Here is a 10851-nt window from a genome sequence, read left to right as displayed (position 1 = left end):
AAAAAAAAAAAAAAAAAAAAAAAAGAATCCACATTTTGGCTTCATTTCTAGTGTTCTTCCTCTCATGCAGTCCCTCTTTTTGTGCCTGGCCTTTGTATCATTCATTCCTGTTTACTCACTCCCTTCCACCAGTCCAATATCTCTTTCCTGGTTCTCCCTGACCTGCCATAAAAGCCCTGTCCCGCCGGGGGGTCCTGATTGAGGGTTCAGTATCTCACCTCCTCCCTGCCCTTTTCCAGTGTATGTCTCTGGGGAAGGAGAAGAACGACATTTCACTCCCAACTGAAAATAAAGGCCCTTTTGCTTAAGAGTGTGTGTTTGTACACGATGGTAGTAGGAGCTGGAGAAGCTCTACAAAATGCAAATATTTCCTTTAACTTGTTCTCAACCTTTTTTTCAATCCCAGTTGTGATGGCTAATATCATGTGTCAACGAGGCTAGGCCACGGAGTGCCCAGATGAAGTTGGTCAGACATTATTTGGGGTGTTTCTGGATGGGATTAACATTTACATTGGTGGATCTGAGTAAACCAAATTACCCTCCATAATGTGAGTGGGCCTCCTTCAGTGGGTTGATGGCTTGAGTAGAACAGAAAGACTGGCCCTCCTATGAGAAAGAGAATTCCACTGCCCAACTGCCTTTGGACTTCAGACTTCATCTACAAAACTGGCTCTTTCTGGCTGGCGGCTTTTGACCTGGAACCTTGGCTTTCCTTGGGCCTCCACAACATCAGGCCACCCTAGAGATTTTGAACTTCCCAGCTTCTATAATCACATGAGCCAATTCCTTAAAACGAATCAGTGACTCAATCAATCAATCAATCTTTCTCTCTCTCCTATTGGTTCTGTTTTTCCGGAGAACCCTGAATATTACCCCAAACCTTCTTTACTGGGTCAGGGGAAGTTTGTCATTTGTGTGGTAGAGAATTTCAATAAGGTGAGCACATACCTTTAGCAGAAGGTACCTGATTCTTGAGGGGAGTTATGTGTAGTTAGAGAAAAGATTTATTTATTTTATCTGCCCTATTATTCCCTTGAGAGTCACTGCAATGGAAGGTATTGCTTATAAAAACAGTACACATTAGGAACACGTGGGGTCCCCTGTTAACATGGAAACAATAGAATGTGCTCTGCATGTCACACATGGCTACTTAGACTCACACTGTGAGTATACACATCCCATGTCCTGGTCTTAATTCTCTAATAACTGACAATCACAGTCATGAATTTTTCTACCCAGTAACCTTAGCTGGCCTAAGATGGTAATTCTGCTATACAGATAATGACATACATTAAGTTTAGAATATTAATACTTTACTGTGAAAGTTTTAGAGTAAGGGGTTTTTTGCTGTTGTTATTTAATATGTCTATAACGTTTAAGAGAACCATATACTAGATAATCTGATGGGCCTTGTGATTTCAATTTGAAATGTCTAGGATTTTATATTACATGAGAATTCACAGAACTCTATTAGGTCAGTAAGTATTTAGATTCATTAGGGAATTCAATTTGTTGCATTTTAAGCTTGATTTATTAGATTGATAAGGCTGCTTAAATACCTAAGAAGAAAATGCTTATCAGGATTGGAGGCTGCCCTTTCAGGTATATAAAATGCATGAGATAAAATCAAATACATGAAATTTATAAATCAGAGGCCAAATCAGTTAGAGACTTAATTAACAGAGTTTTTTTGTTTTTTTGTTTTTTTGTGGTACGCGGGCCTCTCACTGTTGTGGCCTCTCCCGTTGCGGAGCACAGGCTCCGGACGCGCAGCCTCAGCGGCCATGGCTCACGGGCCCAGCCGCTCCGCGGCATGTGGGATCTTCCCGGACCGGGGCACGAACCTGTGTCCCCCGCATCGGCAGGCGGACTCTCAACCACTGCGCCACCAGGGAAGCCCCAGAGTTTTGATATAGAAATAACTCCCAAGGAAAGTTTAATCTGTTCCTTGAGCTATATAAACATTAATCACCAAATAAAACTTGATTTTATAGAAAAATATTGGACTCATAAACAGAAGGACAAAATGTTTACGTTGAACTTAAATTCTTAGGTACGTCCAGGTTTTAACATTGATAAATTGGATACCCTGAATGTTCATTTAAAACCCAACCCTGAATGGTCTTTTCCAGGCACAAGGCCTCTCTCAGACATTATATAATAACTCACACTGGTAGCCTGGGAGCCTCGAGGGGCACAGAAGCAGCAGGTTCTCTAAGGGGCTGCAGAGATTATCTGGCTCTGCGTTAGTCCCCAAACTCTCACCTGCCCCTCACCGTCTTTGACTCTTGCTTACTTTCAAAGAGACTTCTAGCACTGTATAGTAAGGTAACAATGGGGAATAATCATTAGCTCAACTCATATCCTGGAACAAGGTTTGCTCTATAGTCATCGCTAACACCCACGAAGCATTTACTGTATGACAAGCATCTATCATGCGTTAGCACATTTTTAACCCTCAAACAATCCTTAGGAAGATGTTGCTACTACCATTTTACAAGTGAGGAAACTAACGTAATGATCACCTTTAATACCAAGGCTCTATGTGCATAAATCACTACTAAATTTTATTTTGCAATAAGCCTTCTATAGTGAGAAAAGTACTTTCACCCTTTTCGGGAAAGTAAGGGGTAGCCTTCTAAATAAATACAAAAAAATCTTTTCAATAAGAAACAATATAAATTGCTTACTTGCCCTTCCATATGGTATCCAATTCAGTCTAGTTCCATGGATACCAAGAATTCTGTCCCAAAGAACTGGACCACTTACCTCTGAGAGTATTCTCTCTGTATATACAGTGTACACGTATGGTGGCCACTCAATTTAGGAGGACTTTTATATCTTTCCAGTTTGATTTAAATTCTCCACTATAGCTTATTGACAGCTGTACTTTCTTTGATCATAATACTCAGGATCTATGATCACAATGATAAATGCTTTCATAATTACAGAGTATTAATTACCATAACCTCAAAAGAGTTCTCAGCTTCGGATATAGGAAACTGAAGTAACTCGCCCAGTGCAACTGACAGAAGCGGTGCCAAAAGCAGAACGAGATCCCTGGACTGCCCAAACCAAAGGCGGTGACCACTCACTGTGCCTCACATGTAGGGTGTTCCAGAGTTATTATTAACATTCTTTGGAAACACAGTTCTTGGAAAAGCCTTTAAACTGTGACTGCTGAAAGGCCTTTTGCAACCACTGCCCAATTACAATATTTTTTTGAAGTTTAGTCCATGAGTCAAATCCCTGTCTTCCTTCACACCTCCAAGGGTATTATGAAACTTCTTACACTCAGATCCTTGGGAACATGTAAGAGCCATGCACAGATAGGAAAGAAATCACTAGCTTAACTGTTCAAAGACAGATTCCAGATTCTTTCACTCTTGCAAAACCATATGAAAAGACGGGGTAGGTAAGTTACTAGGAAGTATTAAAAAATAGTGTGTCACAGGAGATGATGAATTTATTACATAAGGATGTTATCTGTACATCTGAATGAGCAATATTGAGGAATGAACTTCTAATTTAGCGTACAACATAATTTTATATCACGTCAGTTCTACAGAATTTTACATTTCCTGTAAATACAGACTGTACGTCTGCTCCAAAATTTATTGCCTAGATGTTGCCTTGTAGGTGGTTCAAGTAGAAAATGAAATGAAGGAATACGTAGATAATTTAACTGAAACTGAAGACAGATAAACTATAAGTAATTTAGACTGCATTTCAGACACGGTTCTTACTAACTGCACCTTGCATATAATAGTTTACTAAACATGTTGTTATTTGACTTTTTTAAAAATTAGAATTAGACATAAATCTATTATTACGATCTATAGAATTCTTTACTGACAGAATTGATTTCAAAGTTTTCCTATGCTGTAATGATTATATTTTTCTTCCTGGCACTCAAGTACAAAGATAATCTCTATTCCCACGACCAGAGTTTTCTTATCAAATCTATCTATATATCTGTATCTTCGAATTGCTCTGTGAGCAAAACTGAGACCGATGCCTCCGCATTTTGATCAATAGCAGTGTTTCACAAAACATTTTAAGCATTTGCCAATTTCTTTTGTGGCACTTCAGTCTCCTTGGAGATTTTTTTTTTTTTTTAACCCCACTGTGACCTTTCTATGCCTGACCTGAACCTAGTACTTCAGAGGTTAAAACACCTGTGGTGCAGTACACTGTATCAACCAAGAGGTGGCAATCTCTCAACACGCTAAGTCTCCCCTCAAAATTTCTTAACTTCTACGTTTTAGATCAAGACTTTATCAATTCTTTATGTTCAGTTTGTTCACAATAAGTCTAATTATTTTAATAATTTACTTAACAGAAGTCTAATTATTTTAACAAGATAACCACAGACACTAGGATCCCTGGGTACTTTAGATTCCAGAGTTCAAATGTGTCTAATTTTCTTTCATTTGCAGGTCAGTAGGTTTTTCTTTCCATGAGATAATAGCACCCTACATATCTTGTAACCCATAGGTACATTTTTCCAGAAAATTTTGAGTTTATACTTTTAAGAGTAGCAATAAATAAAAACATTAAAAGTTCATTTTATCTATGTGCTAGGCATCACCAACAGTTTAATTCACTGAGAATTACTGACTTGCTTTAATCCATTAATTCATCAAGTATGTATTGTTATCTATTATGGCCACCATGTGCTCGACTCTGATACAGAGTCTAAGTTGGCTAAGCTTACTGACTGGCTCTAGGGCTGTAGAGTTTCTCTCTCAGCACACAACGCATGAGGAAATTGGAAAAAAATCCCATCTTTAATTTTTCACTTTGTTACTTTTATATACTAAGTGACACTATTTATCTAAGATGTGCTTTGAGACCTTGGGGAGATAGGGACTGGGGTAACACTAAAGTGGTTGATAGCACAGATGCCTGGATTTGAATCTGCCACTTCCTGGTATCTGACCACGGATGATAATCTTGTGTGTCTCAGTTCCTCTCCCCGCAAAAGGAGGTAATTATATACTTACCTCATAGGATGGCTTGGAGAATTAAATATCTTAATGGATGGTAAGCCTCTTGAACGGTGCCTGGCATTGTGTTATACACATGTCAGCTATCATCATTTTTTACTCAGGTGGAGACCCAGAAAAACCAAGCTACATAAAACTCGTATTCAATAAACTCCAGATTTGAGAGTTCATGACCTCCTTCTAGCATGGCACTGACAATTTCCAGAAAGATCAAACAATGACCACCCTCTCTCATTCAAAATATGGACACAGTGGTTTGTCTTTCCTGACTTGGTTTTTCGAATAGCTTTTTCTCTCAGAGGCTGGCCATGATATCATGATAAAGAGCCCAAACTTGATGGTCCTCCCAAAGCAGTTCAGCCACTCCCCCACAAACCAAGGGGGAAAAAAAAAATTTTAAGAACAGGCAGGATTAGAGGGTATTGAGAGGGGCAGGAGAAGAAGAGGATGCTGGGGCAGGAATAAGAGAAACTCCAGAGGCTGAGGAGGGGGAGGATGTCGGGACACGACCACTTCAGCAAACTCACTGCCGGGCCGCCCTCAACCATCTGAAACCTTCTAATGCCTGGTGTCTGGCTTCCCAGACTTTAGCCGAGGATTAAAATGGCAGCCCCAAGCAGCTCCAGAAATGTACTGAATGGTACAACTAGGCAATTCTTCTCATGTAAAGTTACCCTGACACAATCCATCACCATCCACTCACTCACCCTGCATGTGGTACCAGTCTGCACCTGGCACCAATCTGCAAGTTGCCATCTAACTTCAGAGAACACTATTTCAGGAGCCACTCCTACCTCCTCCAACTACCAGTATTCTCAGATGCAGTTGCTGCCTTAGTGAGAATTAGTGCCCATAACCTATCGGACCAGAAGTGTGAAAGCCTGTTTTGGAGCCAAAGCTTTACTTTACACTGCACTTTAATGCTCAAAGCTGATGACAAGCACTGCGATTTATTACTTAAATTCCTCCAGCACTGTTTCCATCAGTAACTAATTGTTCCCCAAAGCAGTGCTGCACTCCTAGGGAAACTGGAAGGTTCAGTGCCTGACAAGCTGGAATTCATCCAGTGCTTTTATTAACAAATAGACAATATGGTCCTTTCTCAACTATCATGTATTCCTGAAGAGCAACATTTAAAAGACTCAATGGCAGAATGAGCAAATCAGTTTTAAAATTCACACATTCTCTGCTTCCTCTACGAAAAATTAATAACGGCATTAAAGTCGGTTTTAACAAAATCAGGTTGAATGCTGCTACGTGTCTCTAGAACCTTGCTAGTGTGGTCCAAGGACCAGCAGCAGCATTGCGTTGGGGCTTAAGAATGCAGAATCCTGCCCACCCACCTCCACCTAGAAACCAGAATCTTTTTTTTTTTTTTTTTAAATAACATCACCAGGTAATTAACACGCCCATTAATGTTTATGAAGCAGTGGTCTAGAAGAGAAAGTTTTATATGAGGACAATTATTTCTGCATTTGTCTATCCTTAATTTCTTAATTCATGTTCAGATGCTATTAGGTAAGTGTGTATTTCATAAGAACCTTAGATTTCAGTTACATTTGAAAATGCATTTGATCTGACTCACCCGGCAGTAGTAGCATTAGGTGCTACAACCTTCTAATGCTTACTACGCGTCAAGCACTATGCTAAGTGTTCGTGTATTAACTGATTCTTACAACAACCCTGTGAGGCAGGTGATATTAGTTTCGTGTGAGGAAACTAAGGCACAGAGAGACAAAGGAACAAGGCTGTGTAGATAGAAAGTTGCCAAACCAGGATTCCCACCCAGGCAACCTGGCTCCAGAGTCCATGTGCTAAACCCCCTGCTCTGGCTCTTCTTGCTTGCTATACTCTGGCAGAAACATGCTCAACGGGAGATGGTTTGGCGTAGATATGACCAGAACATCAGGTACCAATCAAGGAAATGCCAGCTAATCACAGGGCCTCTGGAAAAGTTGCTTAACTTTGCCGTGGGCTTCTCCCTGGATTCAGGGTAGAGTATCCCGAAGTCTAGTTCAAGGCCCATAATTTCAGGGGTATAAAAGAAATACTCCTTCTGGGATGTCTAACTACATCCTATACTCCAACAGAAACAGAATAGTGTTTTTCAATATGTGTTCCCTGGAACCCTGGGGTCCTTCACAGATACCTCGAGAGCCCAACTAGTTGTTCTCCCTACCAGTAGCTCCAGCATCTTTGATGTTAATGAATTTATATGTATTGGAAGTTAAAATAATAATTCAGTTGACAAAAGGCTACCTTTTTCTAAAAAAATAAAAGACTGAAAATCACTGATTTTTGAGGATTTGGCTGACTGTAGACTAGTGATTCTTTTTGGAAAATTTATCACCAGTACTGTGCATATATAAGCTAGAAAGAGTACAGCTAAACTTTTTTTTTTAAATTTGGCATGTGGTACCACTATTTCCTTGTACCCCATACTTTTCTAAAAATATTATACAGTATATATTTGTTCACATGGATTTGTTTGAATTTACATTTAAAATTTTGTTTTGTAAAGTCTCAGTTAAAAATAATTGATGCAATACTCTAAAATTCATTTCTAACACCAAAATAACTTGAATATTCTTTTAAAAACTTAGTCAATTAGATTTGATTTGTAAAGGCAACTAGCTCATCAGATTTTCATGCAGTAAATACTTAATATCACAGCATCAGGACAGGGACAGAATTAAATGAAAATACATGCAGAACCTTTCATAAAGAAGTTTCCATAACCCAAATGTTGGGCTTGTGGACAGAATATGCACAATGCTCCTACAAATCAGCAAGAAAAAGACACAAAGTCCAACCAAAGAAATGGGCAAAGGAAATAATTCACTGACAAAGAAATACAAATCATCTATAAACAAGGAAAAGATGCTCCAATTCCCTAGAAATAGGGAGACGCATATAAGATACCCTTCTTACCCATATGATAACAATTTTAAAGACTGAGAATATCTAGTGGTAAAAGGGTATGAGGAAAAGGCATTTCAAACACTGTCAATGTGAGTGTAAATCTGTCCTGTAGTTTTTGGAGAGTAACATAGTATAGTATTTTCATTTGTAGGAATTTTCTTATCAAGACACTTCCACAGCTATATATAAGATACATACATGAAGGTTCATTGCAGCGTTGTTTATAATAGGAAAATCAAGACTGGGGAAGAGCAGGGGTTGGGGGAGCCAGACAGCCCAAATGTCCAGTGCTGGAGGTGGTTAAATAAACCATGGTACAGGCATACCTTGTTCTACTGGGCTTCGCTTTACTGTGTTTTTTTTTTTTTTTTTAAACAAATTGAAGGCTTGTGGCAGCCTTGCATCAAGCAAGTCTATTGCACCATATTTCCAACCACATTTGCTCACTTCCTGTCTGTGTCACATTTTGGAAATTCTCACAATATTTCAAACTTTACCACTATTACTATATTTGTTATGGTATTAGTGATCTTTGATGTTACTATTGTAATTGTTGTAGGGTTCCACAAACCCCACCCATATGAGATAGTAAACTAAACTGTTGAAACAAAGGATTTAGAATATTACATAAAACTGATTGAGAAAGCAGCAGCAGGGGTTGAGAGGACTGACTTGAATTCTGAAGGAAGTTCTACTCTAGGGAAAATGCTATTAAACAGCATTGCATACGGCAGAGAAATCGTTTGTCAAGGCAGAATCAATTGAGGTGCAAACTTCACTGTTGCCTGTTTTTAAGAAATTACCACAGTCACCCCCATCCCCAGCAATCACCTCCCTGATCAGTCAGCAGCCACCAACAGCGAGGCAAGACCCTCCACCAACAAAATGATGACTTGCTGAAAGTTCACATGATGGTTAGCATTTTTTAGCAATACAGTATTTTTAATTGTCATGTATATTTTTTTAGACAAAATGCTATTGCACACTTAACAGACTAAACACTGTACAGTGTAAATTTAACTTTTATATGCCCTGGGAAACCAAAAAATTTGGGCGACTTGCTTTATTGCAATATTCACTTTATTGTGGTGGTCTGGAACTGAACCCATAATATCTCCAAGGTATGCCTGTACATCCATAAAACAGAGTCTGTGCAGCCATTTAAAAGTTACCATCTTTCACCAGTTCTACGATACCCTAGACTGCAAAATACATCCTGATATAACAGACACTAAAATGTGAAAAAATCGCTTGTGGCCATTAACAGATGCCATCAATTATAAGATACCCCCAATTTCAGAGATGCTAACGAGTAAATCAAAAAACGTGTGCCTCAGATCGGTGATATGGATTTCAGCTTTAAATATTCTCTTAAATATAAATTTGTAATAACTAATATGGATTAAAAATATAACAATAATTAATGTATAGAAAAAAGACTTGGATAATTAAAACCAACTGTTAAGAGTGAACATCTTCAGAGGTACAAGCTATTAGGTATAAAATAAGTTATAAGGATATATTGTACAACATGGGGAATATAGCCAATATTTCACAATAACTATAAATGGAGTATAACCTTTAAAAATTGTGAATAATTACATTGTACACCTGTAACATGGTACATCAACACTGTACTTCAATTAAAAAAAAAGAGTGACCATCTTCAAGGAGCGGATCTTCAAGGAGCAGAGTTCAGCTGTGATGGGGTAGACGGAGGGGGACATAACCTCTCTGATTAATTCTTTAGAAGAAGGATATACTTTTTTAAAAAATTAAACAATAAAAACACCACCTAAGTAGAAAGGTTTGAGGTATTCAAGCATCGTGAGAAGATGACTCAAGTCATATATATTATAGTCACTTCCTTAAGATTTCACCTTCTTCTCCTTGTGGCAATTGCCTCTAGGGACAGAGGCTACAGTAATGCTAATAATATACCACACTCCTTGTGTTCCTGCCCTATCTCCATCCTCCCAGTTCTCACAACAACGCAACAAGATGGATGCCTCCATTAATGAGCTGCATTGGGTGAGGTTCTTTTTCCCCAAGTCACGCAGCTGCTGTGGGCAGTTCTGAATTCCAGATCCAGATTTTCTGGCCCCAGAACCCATCCTCTTTCCATTTCTGGGCTACTATCATTACCATCTATATCTTTAAGAGGTTGCTCTTCATCCTTTGCTGTTCCTTTTCCTTTTACGGCATTTCAAATTACTTTCTTTTTTGTGCTACATTGGTTTAAGTTATTTCCAAGCTAAAAAGCTAATTTATTATTAAATATCTTGAAGATTACATTCTAATTAACTAAAAATTAATGCAGTTCCTCTTTCCAAGCAATTCTTCCCCTCTTGGCCATTCTTGTTCATTATAAACTCTTTCACTTTATATCCACACAGTATTTTTCCAGCTTTAACAAATCGATTCTATAGTCAAAGACAAAATGCTATACTGAACACTTTCAAGTGCTTTCCTTTAATAGGCAGTAAGTAGCTGCAGCATCAAGAAGAGAAATAAGCAATCAGCGCAGAACCCAACAGTCACCAAGTAGCCCAGCCTGGGAGCCAAAAGTCAGCACCTTCCAGCCCTCCTCCGACACGAGGAGAGGGGAGGAAACTGGGAGCTTAGCCAGTCCCATTTTTTTTTCCATTTGACCAAAGGTTTTAACCCCAGGTCTAAAACTTGAAAGTCAAGGAGATTTGTTCAAGTACATTTTACTTACTTTCTACTCTCTTCCTTTATGGTTCTAACCCTTCTGTGATCTCTCCCACAAAGAGGTTGACATAAAAACTTGGGCTTTGACCTATATTATCTATATTAATACTTTTTATTTTTTTTCGGTATGCGGGCCTCTCACTGTTGTGGCCTCTCCCGTTGCGGAGCACAGGCTCCGGACGCGCAGGCTCAGCGGCCATGGCTCACG

The 10851-nt window shown here is 38.9% G+C and overlaps 1 protein-coding gene across 8 annotated transcripts in view; it reads right to left on the bottom strand.

The window, feature by feature from the left end:
* Window positions 1-10851, bottom strand: part of LOC102973572 (latent-transforming growth factor beta-binding protein 1) — a 259508-nt gene that overhangs the window by 18301 nt on the left and 230356 nt on the right. The gene's annotated exons all lie outside the window — the stretch shown is intronic.

The sequence above is a fragment of the Physeter macrocephalus genome, chromosome 12, assembly GCF_002837175.3.
Source record: "Physeter macrocephalus isolate SW-GA chromosome 12, ASM283717v5, whole genome shotgun sequence".
Lineage (NCBI taxonomy): Eukaryota > Metazoa > Chordata > Mammalia > Artiodactyla > Physeteridae > Physeter > Physeter macrocephalus.
The sequence above is the reverse complement of the archived record's forward strand: the minus strand, read 5'-3'. Positions and strand labels throughout refer to the sequence as shown.